This window comes from Schistocerca cancellata, chromosome 1 (assembly GCF_023864275.1).
Source record: "Schistocerca cancellata isolate TAMUIC-IGC-003103 chromosome 1, iqSchCanc2.1, whole genome shotgun sequence".
In the NCBI taxonomy this organism is placed as follows: domain Eukaryota; kingdom Metazoa; phylum Arthropoda; class Insecta; order Orthoptera; family Acrididae; genus Schistocerca; species Schistocerca cancellata.
Window position 1 is genome coordinate 1,197,265,196 of NC_064626.1, and position 16,645 is coordinate 1,197,281,840.

The window sequence follows — 16,645 nt, forward strand, 5'->3', positions numbered from 1 at the left end:
CAATTACATGATCTGCTGATTGGAATGAACAGTCTAATGAGTACACAATAAGGACTAAGAGTAAATCGAAGAAAGAGGAATGTAACTAGAAGTAGCAGAAGTAAGAACAGCGAGAAACGTAACATTTGGATTGATTGTCACGAAGGAGATGGAGTTAAAGAATTCTGCTACTTAAACAGCAAAATAACCAATGACGCAAGTTCCGAGGCACGGACGAATGCAACTTCTCAGTATGTCGTACTGGGGAAACCATTGGCTTCAAGACCTATGTTTATTAGGATTATTTAGGTGTTTCATTGTCGATTATTCGCCCCTTTCCTGTACACCTGCAATAATACGATTATTTTTACCAAGTCAACATATTAGTACAACGTTCTGTTCTTGTGGTAGCTGTCGCACTTATCAGCCCTGTTATCTTCGGCATTATGTGGATGTACTTAATTTTTTTAAATCAAGTCAGCTTCTAACCGAAACCTGCCCTGCTAGCATAGCGGAAAGCGAAGCACGCGTAAGAGGGACGTGAGCAAAACGTGTATTGAGCCCGCGCGGCGCGTTAACGGCTTCCAGTGGATTCTCTTTACCGATGACGCTGCCTCTACAAATCGTGAAGAGCTGAATGAAAAATGTGGTGTCACCGCCAGACACCACACTTGCTAGGTGGTAGCTTTTAAATCGGCCGCGGTCCGTTAGTATACGTCGGACGCGCGTGTCGCCACTGTCAGTGATTGCAGACCGAGCGCCGCCACACGGCAGGTCTAGAGAGACGTCCTAGCACTCGTCCAGTTGTACAGCCGACTTTGCTAGCGATGCTACACTGACAAATACGCTCTCATTTGCCGAGACGATAGTTAGCATAGCTTTCAGCTAAGTCATTTGCTACGACCTAGCAAGGCGCCATTAACAGTTAATATTGAGATTGTTATTAATGTATCAACAAGAGCGATGTCCTCCAATTGTGGATTAAAGTTAAGTATTCCAGAAGCTATGTACTATTATTTGCTACTGTTGTTGTTGTTGTTGTTGTGGTCTTCAGTCCTGAGACTGGTTTGATGCAGCTCTCCATGCTACTCTATCCTGTGCAAGCTTCTTCATCTCCCAGTATCTACTGCAACCTACATCCTTCTGAATCTGCTTAAATTTTCTAACCAACCTGCCCGATTAAGGGATCTGACATTCCACGCTCCGATCCGTAGAACGCCAGTTTTCTTTCTCCTGATAACGACGTCCTCCTGAGTAGTCCCCGCCCGGAGATCCGAATGGGGGACTATTTTACCTCCGGAATATTTTACCCAAGAGGACGCCAATAAATTCCTTAACTGTTCCAGACCTCACGCCCGTCTGCGTGAGCTTAACGCGTGCTATTCGGCTACCAGTCGTAGTGGATTGGCTGTCGGGTCAGTCCACTACAAAAAAAAAAAAAAAAAAATGCATTATTAGGTCGCTGACAATACGAAGTGAAAGGCTGAACATCATACGTGACAGAGTGTGAAGTTTGGCGCATTATTATTGCAGATTATTTCATTTGCACTTACTTCATTGAAGAAACTTTAACAGGGGAAATGTGACACCGGCTCTCGTACACGAAGAACCACTTTATATACGTAGACGTATGTGGTACCAGCAACATGAGGGACCGACACACTAACTGCTTATGGCTAGGAAATCGCTCAGCCAGCTCTATCGTGACTGCTGGGCAGGACCTGTGGAGACTATATCAGTTGACCTCTACGATCGCCAGATTTGACGGCGATGGAGCTTCTCCTCTTAGGTAAACAAGAACAGGACAGCTATACGCAATTATCGGCGTCTTAAGAGGATTTAAATTGATATACTGTTACAGTACTTGCCATGATGTCGACGGAAACTCTTCAGTTTGTTCAAAATCCCTCGCACCAGTGACCGCAAACATGTGCAGCAATAGATGGCAGGCAGTTAGAACACTTGATGTAAATGGAAATTTTAGGAAGTATTTACAACCACGTTCCTTTGTGATATCATCTTGTTTGTTGTTGTAGCTTCACAATGAAAGAGTTTATGTTAACACTAAACCGATGACGTGAAGCTATTATTTGGAAGTATGCCGCACTTCCTTGTTTTAGAAATCCATTAAACTACTGACTTGTACCTACTCCCAAGGCACTGGCAGAAACAGGAGATAAACTGTAACCACTGTTATCTAATATTAAGAATTCTTCCTCTTTCTGAGATTCACATCTCACTCACCATAGAGGGATGCTGACTCAGTTTTTCAGGATAGCAAATGGGAAGTTGTGGTACAAAAATAGTCCAGAGATCACCAGTGTGTGTGTGTTTGTGTGTGTGTAGTGAGTGAAGCGTTATGAAACAATGTGTGTATAGTGTGTGCAGTGACTGATAATGAGATATGAATGAACAGTGTGGCTTTACATTATTTACAAGTTGTTTACAAAGGAAGTTTTGTATATCAGGAGTAAATCCAATGATTGCCTCTCACCAGAAGTCTGTAAATGTACACTCCTGGAAATGGAAAAAAGAACACATTGACACCGGTGTGTCAGACCCACCATACTTGCTCCGGACACTGCGAGAGGGCTGTACAAGCAATGATCACACGCACGGCACAGCGGACACACCAGGAACCGCGGTGTTGGCCGTCGAATGGCGCTAGCTGCGCAGCATTTGTGCACCGCCGCCGTCAGTGTCAGCCAGTTTGCCGTGGCATACGGAGCTCCATCGCAGTCTTCAACACTGGTAGCATGCCGCGACAGCGTGGACGTGAACCGTATGTGCAGCTGACGGACTTTGAGCGAGGGCGTATGGTAGGCATGCGGGAGGCCGGGTGGACGTACCGCCGAATTGCTCAACACGTGGGGCGTGGGGTCTCCACAGTACATCGATGTTGTCGCCAGTGGTCGGCGGAAGGTGCACGTGCCCGTCGACCTGGGACCGGACCGCAGCGACGCACGGATGCACGCCAAGACCGTAGGATCCTACGCAGTGCCGTAGGGGACCGCACCGCCACTTCCCAACAAATTAGGGACACTGTTGCTCCTGGGGTATCGGCGAGGACCATTCGCAACCGTCTCCATGAAGCTGGGCTACGGTCCCGCACACCGTTAGGCCGTCTTCCGTTCACGCCCCAACATCGTGCAGCCCGCCTCCAGTGGTGTCGCGACAGGCGTGAATGGAGGGACGAATGGAGACGTGTCGTCTTCAGCGATGAGAGTCGCTTCTGCCTTGGTGCCAATGATGGTCGTATGCGTGTTTGGCGCCGTGCAGGTGAGCGCCACAATCAGGACTGCATACGACCGAGGCACAATGGGCCAACACCCGGCATAATGGTGTGGGGAGCGATCTCCTACACTGGCCGTACACCACTGGTGATCGTCGAGGGGACACTGAGTAGTGCACGGTACATCCAAACCGTCATCGAACCCATCGTTCTACCATTCCTAGACCGGCAAGGGAACTTGCTGTTCCAACAGAACAACGCACGTCCGCATGTATCCCGTGCCACCCAACGTGCTCTAGAAGGTGTAAGTGAACTACCCTGGCCAGCAAGATCTCCGGATCTGTCCCCCATTGACCATGTTTGGGACTGGATGAAGCGTCGTCTCACGCGGTCTGCACGTCCAGCACGAACGCTGGTCCAACTGAGGCGCCAGGTGGAAATGGCATGGCAAGCCGTTCCACAGGACTACATCCAGCATCTCTACGATCGTCTCCATGGGAGAATAGCAGCCTGCATTGCTGCGAAAGGTGGATATACACTGTACTAGTGCCGACATTGTGCATGCTCTGTTGCCTGTGTCTATGTGCCTGTGGTTCTGTCAGTGTGATCATGTGATGTATCTGACCCCAGGAATGTGTCAATAAAGTTTCCCCTTCCTGGGACAATGAATTCACGGTGTTCTTATTTCCATTTCCAGGAGTGTATATGTATACGAATTAGCATATTTAAATTGGTCTAAATTTGTAAATACTTTGACATGTACTATATCCTCTTAAAAAAGAGATCTTCGGATGAATAAAGCTACTACTGCTACTATTGAATCATTCTTAGATGCCACGTCTTACGACTTGGTGTGTCGGTCTAGTCACATTAGGCAAGTGTGATTCGTCTCAATTTTGAATTAAACTTTTCTTCACTATCCAGCTTCTGCATGTAGACTTTCGTAACTGCGTCAAGCTCGAAAGGCCCATAAGCCCGACGTATAAAACGGCAGTCGTTTTCATGCTCCAAACAATTAATCACAAGTTCTAACCAGCGGAAAAATGTTCCTATCAGAACAGAAAAATTGCGAATATATTCCTGTTTATTTAAAAGGCTCTGACTGAAAAGTGCGGTACCAGCTGCCTCATCCTGTCTTTCTCAGCACATTTAACATTTTCCCAAAACTTGACCCTGCTTTTGTATCACCAATAAAATCCGAGGAATGGGGACCGGAACATGCTAGGTACCTATGCTGTCGCATCCATACCGAACACTGTAATTTGTCCGAATCTAGAAATCGGTGTGTGAAGAGTGAACGTCTTTTGGAACAACGATACTAGCAACAGAAATTACTATAATTCTCTCTGAAAAAGCGAAGTTGATACAGATATCTTTGTAAATAATGTAGTTATGAAAGGAGACTAGGTCACTTATCTAGAACTTTCTTGCAATTCATTTGCTTGGAAACAGAATTACGATATATCTAAGGTAAACAGCTATGCTGAATCACCCCCTGTGTGTGTGTGTGTGACGGTGAACGGAATCTGTGACCACTGGAGACACGGTCATAAGTTCCTCCAAAAATCGGAACACGACACACACACACGACACACTAACAAATGTAAATCCTCCTGATGATGGGGCTTTAAATCTTTGAAACTAGCAGTGGAGATAATATTATACTAGTAACAGTAAACTTGTTGTTTCATTTAATGTCAGTAACAGTCACGGTGAAGCCTAACCTAAAATGTTCGCATTTAAAAGAAAGTCACGTTTTGGGTCGCTGTGCGGCACTCAGTTTTAATCTGTCCAGATATTTCAAAACACTGTGGAGTGAAAGGTTCATACCTCATTTTTTATCTAAGGTATCACGAATTTAAGACTGAAGCGTTCAGACGGAAATACTACAGTAAACCACTCTTGCGTGTATGTATTTGCATACAGACTTGTTTCTATTTTGCTGCAACACAAGACTAAGTCATGAGAGACTGGATGAATGTGTTACAGTCTCATTGCCAGTCATCGATCCTCCAGGGCATTAACTCAAGTTTGTAGGCAGTTCTAATATTTGCGAGCCCTACATTTTGTCTAGGTCGATTTTGAGGTAGTATGAATCTTCTAGATATATGGCGCTAATGTTTATTTCTACAAGCATACACTGTAAGCCTCTCTGAACTAAGGGTACTTTGCAGAGTTCTATATGTCAGGATTTCTTCCTGTTTCACACAGGTGTGGAGTTTGTGAAAAGATACTGCTTTACAAGGGCTGCAGCGTCCGCAGGGCGTTAGGGGTATAGGTACATACACTATTGGCCATTAAAATTGCTGCACCAAGAAGAAATGCAGATGGTAAACGGGTATTCTTTGGACAAATATATTATATTAGAACTGACATGTGATTACATTTTCATGCAATTTGGGTGCATAGATCCTGAGAAATCGGTACCCAGAATATCCACCTCTGACCGTTATAACGGCCTTGATACGCCTGGGCATTGAGTCAGAGCTTGGATGGCGTGTACAGGTACAGCTGCGCGTGCAGCTTCAACACGATACCACAGTTCATCAAGAGCAGTGACTGGCGTATTGTGACGAGCCATTTGCTTGGTCACCATTGACCAGACTTTTTCAGTTGGTGAGACATCTGGAGAATGTGCTGGCCAGGGCAGCAGTAGAACATTTTCTGTATCCAGAAAGGCCCGTACAGGACCTGCAACATGCAGTCGTGCATTATCCTGCTGAAATGTAGGGTTTCGCAGGGATCGAATGAAGGGTACAGCCACGGGTCGTAAAACATCTGAAATATAACGTCCATTGTTCAAAGCGCCGTCAATGCGAGCAAGAGGTGACCGAAACGTGTAACCAATGGCACCCCATACCATCACGCCGGGTGATACGTCAGTATGGCGATGACGAATACACGTTTCCAATCTGCATTCACCGCGATGTTGCCAAACACGGATGCGACCATCATGATGCTGTAAACGGAACCTGGATTCATCAGAAAAGAATGACCTTTTGCCATTCGTGCACCCAGGTTCGTCGAGTTCACCATCGCAGGCTCTCCTGTCTGTGATGGAGCGTCAAGGGGAACCGCAGTCATGGTCTCCGAGCTGATGGTCCATGCTGCTGCAAAGGTCGTCGAACTGTTCGTGCAGATGGTTGTTGTCTTGCAGAAGTCCCCATCTGTTGACTCAGGGATCGTGACGTGGCTGCACGATACGTTACAGCCATGCGGATAAGATGCCACTCATCTCGACTGCTAGTGGTACGATGCCGTTGGGATCCAGCACGGCGTTCCGTATTACTCTCCTGAACCCACCGATTCCATATTCTGCTAACAGACATTGGATCTCGACCGACGCGAGCAGCAATGTCGCGATACGGTAAACCGCAATCGCGATAGGCTACAGTCCGACCTTTATCGAAGTCGGAAACGTGATGGTACGCATTTCTCGTCCTTACACGATGCATCACAACAAGGTTTCTCCAGGCAACGCCGGTGAACTGTTGTTTGTGTATAAGAAATCGGTTGGAAACTTTCCTCATGTCAGCACGTTGTAGGTGTCGCCACCGACGCCAACCTTCTGCGAATGCTCTGAAAAGCTAATCATTTGCATATCACAGCATCTTCTTCCTGTCGGTTAAATTTCGCGTCTGTAGCACGTCATCTTTTTGGTTAGCAATTTTAATGGCCAGTAGTGTATATTACAATGTTTTGTTTCTATCTACTTATCCACTTCAGTGCGCTAGTTGTTTTTCTCTTACGTAGCAACTGTCTTACCGGTTAGTACCTGATGTTTTCTGCATGGTCGTAACTGCCTGTCAGCATAGATTGTCCGTTTTGCGTCCATGGGTCTACACTTCAATATCCGAACTGCTGCCCCGGGGGTAAATAAAAAGTAACGGCTTTTGACACAAAGGAATTACAGACAGTGGCTGCGAGGGGGCATTGATTTAAACCTGTGGGGGAAAGTTGAACGTCTGTGCTGCACTGACATTCGAACCTAGATCTCCTGGTTACTAGGCAGATGCTCTGATCACTAAGTCATCTGGACACAGTGGTCAGTGCAACTGCACGGACTACCATAGCACATCTCCCGTTTGACCCAAATTCTCAACTTAGCCACACACTGCTAATGTGGTGTCCCTTACCCATTATTCTCATGTCTCGCGGCATTTCGCGATTCCTGTAAGAGTTCGAGCCTGCTGTACATCCGCACTGAAGAGATCATTGGCCGTCTTCGACTTTATTATATACATGTCCGAAAGAATAGACAAACACGGTTCTAAAGGCTCTAAGCACTATGGGACTTAATATCTGCGGTCATCAGTCCCCTGGACTTAGAACTACTTAAACCTAACTAACCTAAGGACATCTCACACATCCATGCCCGAAGCAGGATTCGAACCTGCGACCGTAGGAGCCTCGTGGTCCCGGACTGAAGCGCCTAGAGCCGCTCGGCCACAGCGGCCGGCCCAAAGAACAGACAACAGATGTAAATAAGTAATGGCTTGCTTGTGCCATATGTACTTGGAGCTACTAACCTACGTAAAAACATATTCTCGTAGGTATAACGATTGGTCCTCAAATGAATTAATATTCATCTAACGCTATTCAGTACGGTCGTCATTAGAAATACACTCCTGGAAATTGAAATAAGAACACCGTGAATTCATTGTCCCAGGAAGGGGAAACTTTATTGACACATTCCTGGGGTCAGATACATCACATGATCACACTGACAGAACCACAGGCACATAGACACAGGCAACAGAGCATGCACAATGTCGGCACTAGTGCAGTGTATATCCACCTTCCGCAGCAATGCAGGCTGCTATTCTCCCATGGAGACGATCGTAGAGATGCTGGATGTAGTCCTGTGGAACGGCTTGCCATGCCATTTCCAACTGGCGCCTCAGTTGGACCAGCGTTCGTGCTGGACGTGCAGACGCGTGAGACGACGCTTCATCCAGTCCCAAACATGCTCAATGGGGGACAGATCCGGAGATCTTGCTGGCCAGGGTAGTTGACTTACACCTTCTAGAGCACGTTGGGTGGCACGGGATACATGCGGACGTGCATTGTCCTGTTGGAACAGCAAGGTCCCTTGCCGGTCTAGGAATGGTAGAACGATGGCTTCGATGACGGTTTGGATGTACCGTGCACTATTCAGTGTCCCCTCGACGATCACCAGTGGTGTACGGCCAGTGTAGGAGATCGCTCCCCACACCATGATGCCGGGTGTTGGCCCTGTGTGCCTCGGTCGTATGCAGTCCTGATTGTGGCGCTCACCTGCACGGCGCCAAACACGCATACGATCATCATTGGCACCAAGGCAGAAGCAACTCTCATCGCTGAAGACGACACGTCTCCATTCGTCCCTCCATTCACGCCTGTCGCGACACCACTGGAGGCGGGCTGCACGATGTTGGGGCGTGAGCGGAAGACGGCCTAACGGTGTGCGGGACCGTAGCCCAGCTTCATGGAGACGGTTGCGAATGGTCCTCGTCGATACCCCAGGAGCAACAGTGTCCCTAATTTGCTGGGAAGTGGCGGTGCGGTCCCCTACGGCACTGCGTAGGATCCTACGGTCTTGGCGTGCATCCGTGCGTCGCTGCGGTCCGGTCCCAGGTCGACGGGCACGTGCACCTTCCGCCGACCACTGGCGACAACATCGATGTACTGTGGAGACCTCACGCCCCACGTGTTGAGCAATTCGGCGGTACGTCCACCCGGCCTTCCGCATGCCCACTATACGCCCTCGCTCAAAGTCCGTCAACTGCACATACGGTTCACGTCCACGCTGTCGCGGCATGCTACCAGTGTTAAAGACTGCGATGGAGCTCCGTATGCCACGGCAAACTGGCTGACACTGACGGCGGCGGTGCACAAATGCTGCGCAGCTAGCGCCATTCGACGGCCAACACCGCGGTTCCTGGTGTGTCCGCTGTGCCGTGCGTGTGATCATTGCTTGTACAGCCCTCTCGCAGTGTCCGGAGCAAGTATGGTGGGTCTGACACACCGGTGTCAATGTGTTCTTTTTGCATTTCCAGAAGTGTATCTGCACTTGCATCCCTAACACGCTGTATGCACCTCTAGGCCCTTTAGTTAGTCTAAAATTCTCTTCTCGGTCTCTATTTGATACATAGGGCTCCAGTACATCCTACGATTCCTCACTTGTTAGTGATGTCCGGATCAGGTTTTATAGCATTCCCATCATGCTCCCCTGTAAGTAAATCAAACATTCGACCATTCGTGCTGCCATTCTGAACTAAATATTCAATGATCCCCGTTAGTCCTATTTGCTAATGCTCTCATGCATTTTGGTGATAATATACTGGTACCGTGAGCTGCTACTACAAATCAGCAACTGAGAGGCTCCAACGCTGTTGCTCAAAAAACCACTGCTCACAGATGCAGCTTTATATCATGGTGCATTATCTATTTGCACGAGAGCTTCGTAAGCAATCTCATCTGTAGTGAGTGCATTTTTTAAGTATATTATCAATGAAAGGAAGTCTGCCACCACCTAGGACTGAGCCTGTACGATAATTCCGTTCCATTTCCCACTTACTGTCACATGTGGTTATTCGTGTGATCGATTATTTCCAGCAGTTTGTCTCTGATACTGTCCTCATTCGGTAGCAGTGCCTTCGTTCTGTAAAATGCACAAACGAGTTTGTAATATATCCATCACTGTGAGACTTTATAATGGTCTGACTAAATAGAAGTGCCGCTTTTCTCGGACAGTGCTTCATTAAAGATAAATGCATCATCTGTGCAAGGTATAATACTATTGTTAATATTATTTGCCAGTTTATTAGTCGAAAGACGAACAGCAATGGTCTCAACCCAATCAAAGGGCACACCTAAAGTTATTTATCTATCATTCTGTGTCACCGCTACAAAAGCATCCACCCAAATTTTGTTTCACGCCACACAATGAACAAATAACTCATCTGTGGACCGAACACCCAAACCTGGGTAGCGGTGAGCATCAAGGAATGACCTGGTCGTCTCAGGCGCGCGAATCGATAACAATCCCTTTCAGAAATCAATTACTGTACTTCACGAAGAACAACAGTGAAAAGGTCACTATTATCACTAAGCGATATACGTAACATCTCGGTTTGCTCTACGCGGGATTAAAATAATTTTGGGACCCGCCTAAACAGCTGAGCTAGGGCAGCACGTGCGACCTGGGGATCGCATTTGCTAATGAGTCACGGAATAGGGCTGGGCTGTGCTGTGCCGGCCTGGCCTTATTTGACCGTCTGGTGGGACGGGCCACGCCCAGCACTTCACTCGACGCCCTGCCGCTTTCGTGTCTCACTCTGCACTACTAAAGACTGCCCTCTCGTTCAGCGACACGGGTAATGACCTCATTTCTTCACTGCGCACGTGGCACTGTGGTTAAGAGCGGTGCGCGTGGTGCAAATAATCATGATATAGATGTTTCTAAATTTTCCAAAATCACTCTAGATGAATTCAGGCTAGGTGTAGAAGCTAATCGTCTTCATCGTGATCATCGAGCTGTAGATTTTTGTAAACTACCTATCTGAAATATTCCTCTAGCTCGACGTCACAATAACTTTGCATTCGAAAGTATTCCTGCTTTAACATCTTGACAGTATCACAATAAGTGGCACAGTATCACAAGTAGAGAAATACGTACAAGAATATGAATGGCTCTTGGATCTGTCTTGATTGATTTAGGGGCTCATATCGCCGAGTTCAATTTAGATTTGTCGTGAGTTTGTAATCACTGAATTAACATCGCAACCCGTCAAGTTTCACTTCGTTTCTCCGTCCCCTTGCGGGTAGCATGTCGCAGCTTCACTTACCTTAAGACGTTATACACTGAAGGCCAATGAAGCTGGTACACCTGCCTAATATCGTGTAGGGCCGCCGTGACAAGGACTCAACTAATGTCTGAAATAGTACTGGACGGAACTGACACTATGAATCCTGCTGGACTGTCCATAAACGTGTGAGAGTACGAGGGGTAGAGGTCCTGTTCTGAGCAGCACGTTGCAAGCCATACCAGATATGCTCAATAATGTTCATGTCTGTGGAGCTTGGTGGCCAACGGAAGTGTTTGAACTAAGAAGAGTGTTTCTGGAGCCACTCTGTAGAAATTCTGGACGTGTGGGGCGTCGCGTTGTCCTGTTGAAATTTTCCAAGTCCGTCGGAACGCACAATGGACATGAATGGATGCAGGTGATGAGACAGGATGCTTACGTACGTGTCACCTGTCACAATCGTATGTATATATATCAGGGGTCCCATATCACTCCAACTGCACACGCCTCACACCATGAAATTCTGGACGTGTGGGGCGTCGCGTTGTCCTGTTGAAATTTTCCAAGTCCGTCGGAACGCACGATGAACATGAATGTATGCAGGTGATGAGACAGGATGCTTACGTACGTGTCACCTGTCACAGTCGTATGTATACGTATCAGGGGTCCCATATCATTCGAACTGCACACGCCTCACACCATGACAGAACCTCTACCAGCTTGAAAAGTCCCCTGCTGACATACAGGGTCCACGCATTCATAAGGTTGTCTCCATACCCATACACGTCCATCCGCTCGATAAAATTTGAAACGACACTCTTCCGGCCAGGCAACATGTTTCCCGTCTTCAACAGTCCAATGTCGGTGTTGACGGGCCCAGGCGAGGCGTAAGGCTTTGTGTCGTACAGTCATCAAGGGTATACGAGAGGGCCTTCGGCTTCGAAAGCCCATATCGATGATGTTTCGTTGACTGGTTCGCACGCTGAGACTTGTTGATGGCTCAGCATCTAAATCTGCAGCAATTTGCGGAAGAGTAGCAGTTCTCTCACGCTGAACGATTCCCTTGAGTTCTCATTGGTCCCGTTCTTGCAGGACATTTTTTTCCGGCCGCAGTGATGTCGGATCTTAGATGTTATACCGGATTCCTCATATTCACTGTACACTAGCGAAATGGTCGGAAGCGAAAATTCTGACTTTATCCCAACCTCGGAGATGCCGCGTCCCATCGATCGTGCACCGACTACACCACGTTCAAACTCACTTAAATCTCGATAACCTGCCATTGTAGCAACAGTAACCGATTTAACAATTGTTTCAGACGTTTCAGACACGTGTTGGCTTATATAGGCGTTGCTGACCGCAGCGCCGTATTCTGCCTGTTGCATATCTCTTTATATGAATACGCTTCAGTGTATACATGGTGGGGCAGGTATGATACGGTACCCCTAAATATATCCAGAAGGAGTAGATAGATCGAGATCCTGTTTTCGCGAAGTTAGACGGACAATGTGGCAAATTTTCTGACGTACACATGTAACTTTTAACGTTTTAGATCTGCCGAATTATGATGCTTTTTTCTGCGATTGACAAATTTTTTTTTCAGTTGTACTGGAAATGACTTTAGAAGAGGACTTCATTGACATTGAACATGTGCAAATCGATCAACTAGTAACAAGAACACAGCGCCACGAACCACACTCCCGTCATTAAGAAAAGGAATCCCATAAACGCCTGCCTTACCACACCACGCATATGCAAACGCATTAACTCCAGAATGAAATTTTCTCACTGGAGCAGGGTATGGGTGGCGCTTGGGTAGATCAGTTGGACTTAACCGCGAAAGGCTAAGATTCGAAGTCTGAGTCTCTTACGCCATACTGTGTTAAACTCCTGCACGGTTCGTGTGTTTACTTGTGTTTGAAGCCCATAAGCCTTGATGAGGAAACGTTCTTGCTCGCGAAGCTACGCAGTCTTTCATAACGTACTCAACAGTCGAGAAAGAGCATATTGTTTTCATTTATGTCGAACGTCGTCAGACTGTTACAACTGGATTTTCAGAAGTATCCCGATCGTGCCAAACCCTCGCACTACGTCTTTGAAAACACAAAAAATTCAAGCAACTGGCGGTGTGAAGTATAAAATATGCCAACGAAAAAGAACAGCAACTGAGAAGAAATGCAGTTGACGTTTTCGCAGTGGTAATGTAGAGGGCGGTGGACGAAATAGGGAAATAACGCGAGAGAAGCATGCTTGAACATAAATGCAGTTGCTTGCCAAGCCTGCAGGTTGCGCTTTTATGTTTTGTGTAGCTGAGAGTGCATTTGTCCGATCTGTCAACGAACCATTTGAGTGCAAGGTCGCAGGTTCAGTCGATATTAAGGCCCATTTGAAAATACTGTGTTAACCACTACGAAAGGAAAAATATTAGCTGCTAATGACTCACCACGTGCATCGGGGAGGCGACAGGATATGAGTGTCCGGATGGTGCTGAGATGTAGGTATTATACTTCACAAAATGGGTGTCGTCGACATTCAACAAAATGTTCAAAATAAACCATTAACTTGTACCATGAACACAGAACGAAAAAAAAGAAAAAAAATGCGACAGTAATCACAAAGGTTCGCACCAAGAGATGCAAGGCGAACTCCTTGGGAGTTAACAAACCGTGCATGACATTCAACTAGGTATCCTCTCTTAAAGAATGACTATTGGTGTAACATAGTGACGAGAACAGAGTACGATGGCATTCAACCGAAATCGAAACAATATGTCGTGGAGCTTATCGTAAAAATATCATTTAGCTGCAGATAGTTGTACGCGCTTCGGTGGTACATATACAGGGTTATTACAAATGATTGAAGCGATTTCACAGCTCCACAATAACTTTATTATTTGAGATATTTTCACAATGCTTTGCACACACATACAAAAACTCAAAAAGTTCTTTTAGGCATTCACAAATGTTCGACATGTGCCCCTTTAGTGATTCGGCAGACATCAAGCCGATAATCAAGTTCCTCCCACACTCGGCCCAGCATGTCCCCATCAATGAGTTCGAAAGCATCGTTGATGCGAGCTCGCTGTTCTGGCACGTTTCTTGGTAGAGGAGGTTCAAAAAACTGAATCTTTCACGTAACCCCACAGAAAGAAATCGCATGGGGTTAAGTCGGGAGAGCGTGGAGGCCATGACATGAATTGCTCATCATGATCTCCACCACGACCGATCCATCGGTTTTCCAATCTTCTGTTTAAGAAATGCCGAACATCATGATGGAAGTGCGGTGGAGCACCATCCTGTGGTACGTTTAGCTCCCTGCTTGTTTTATTCGTCGACTTCCGCGAGCTACGCCTGAAACTTGCCCGCACGCGTTCAACCTTTTCTTCGCTCACTGCAGGCCGACCCGTTGATTTCCCCTTACAGAGGCATCCAGAAGCTTTAAACTGCGCATACCATCGCCGAATGGAGTTAGCAGTTGGTGGATCTTTGTTGAACTTCGTCCTGAAGTGTCGTTGCACTGTTATGACTGACTGATGTGAGTGCATTTCAAGCACGACATACGCTTTCTCGGTGTCCGCCGCTCGTGGTCTCGCGGTAGCTTTCTCGCTTCCCGAGCACGGGGTCCCGGGTTCGATTCCCGGCGGGGTCAGGGATTTTCACCTGCCTCGAGATGACTGGGTGTTTGTGTTGTCCTCATCATTTCATCATCATCCAGGAAAGTGGCGAAATTGGACTGAGCAAAGATTGGGTAATTGTAAGGGCGCTGATAACCACGCAGTTGAGCGCCCCACACACCAAACATCATCATCATCATACGCTTTCTCGGCTCCTGTCGCCATTTTGTCTCACTGCGCTCTCGAGCGCTCTGGCGGCAGAAACCTGAAGTGCGGCTTCAGCCGAACAAAACTTTATGAGTTTTTCTGCGTATCTGTAGTGTGTCGTGACCATATGTCAATGAATGGAGCTACAGTGAATTTATGAAATCGCTTCAGTCATTTGTAATAGCCCTGTACTAAAATTGGAACGATACAGAGAAGATTAGCATGACCCTGCGCAAGAATGACGCAAAAATAACTGCAGATAGAGTGGTAATATGTTTTATAGGCAAGAAAAAAAAGCAAGCACACACAGTGGCAGAATTTGTCCAGTGGTACCAGGTAGTATGAATTGCAATGTCGCACACTTTTCAGGAGGGATCGTTTGCTCTAAGGGAGTGTGATTTTTATACGCTGACCAGGAATCAAGTAAAACAAACTTATTTTGACCAGCTATTGGCCAGAACCAGTGCTCGTACCATTGTTGTAGTTCTTTCCCATTATTGCTTGTTATGACGTAAATATTCCCTATCCCTACTGCTTTTGCAAGATCACGCCCACGAGAAAGATTCGTGGTGGGCAGAGCCAATTTACTATCCACATTAACAGTCGACATAATTGTATACGAATGCGTTAAGGCGTCGATGTTAGTTGATGTTGATACAACCCTCTTGGTATCTCTAATTTCCAGGGTTCCTTTCATATGCATTTCCTATTCAAATCTCCACTGGTCTGAGATGAAAATAGATTCCTTACTGAATGATTGGATAAGTTTGTTTATCTCATCTACAAATTTTCTGGCCGACTCCGCAGTCTTCTGTGTTTGTCTGTTTCATTATTTTACGTCTTCCACTTCTGTAGTACAGTTTAAAGTTATTTAACTATCCACTGCTTCCGTAGAAATCACTGTAATCTATGTGGCGTGCTATTTGATACGCTTACCGTAGTAGCTCACTATCAGGCATATCCTGTAAATTGGGTCGAGCATCCTTGAAACGCGAAACACCAGTTTTTGTAACAAGTGCGCCTTGTCCTCCCTTCAATATTCGTAGTTTTTCATATGCACTACACCTTTTTTATTTTTTTTTACTATGCAAAGGATGATCTTCCATGTACATAATTATGTTTAGTACCTGCTGGACGACGACTGTCCTTTACTACATTTCCCTGGAGATGGGATTTGTTGTTCCCTGTCCGACCAGGATGCTGAATTAAGTGGTTCTACACCGGTTTCGTTATCATTTTACTTGCTATGCCCGTATCGTCATCATTGTACTCCTCATGTACATTGTCCGCACAGTCGAGCGTTCATGCTGCAGAAACACTAATATTTCATCTGCCACTTCCCTCTCACAGCCGACCTGTTGTGGACGAGCGGTTCTATGCGCTTCAGTCTGGAACCGCGCAACCGCTACGGTCGCAGGTTCGAATCCTGCCTCGGGGGATTTGTGTAATGTCCGTAGGTTACTTAGGTTTAAGTAGTTCTAAGTTCTAGGGGACGGGTGACCTCAGATGTTAAGTCCCATACTGCTCAGAGCCATTCTCACTATGTGAAATTCCTTGGGTTCCTTTCTGACGTAGTGTCAATTTTGGCAGCTGTTGTAGCACTGCTGTGAGTTACTCGTCTACTATGTAGTTAAACCACGCTCCGTGGCCTCATGCTGTGCTGACTATTGCACACATGCAGCCCTTCGTTGTCATTAGCGGCCAATATTATGGTTGCGTAGTAGATAATACACTGACCAGCCAGAACATTATGACCACCGTACTGTTATCGATATAACCCGCCACAGGCGTTAGCAGCGTCACCTGGAGAGGAGTGACTGCTAGTCA

At 46.6% G+C, this 16,645-nt stretch overlaps 1 non-coding gene across 1 annotated transcript; it reads left to right on the plus strand.

Annotated features, from left to right (window-relative positions):
* The first annotated feature begins 14,988 nt into the window (after positions 1-14,988).
* Positions 14,989-15,098, plus strand: LOC126097213 (U6 spliceosomal RNA). Its single transcript, XR_007522098.1, has one exon. It is a non-coding gene; the product is annotated as a U6 spliceosomal RNA (small nuclear RNA).
* Positions 15,099-16,645: the final 1,547 nt, after the last annotated feature.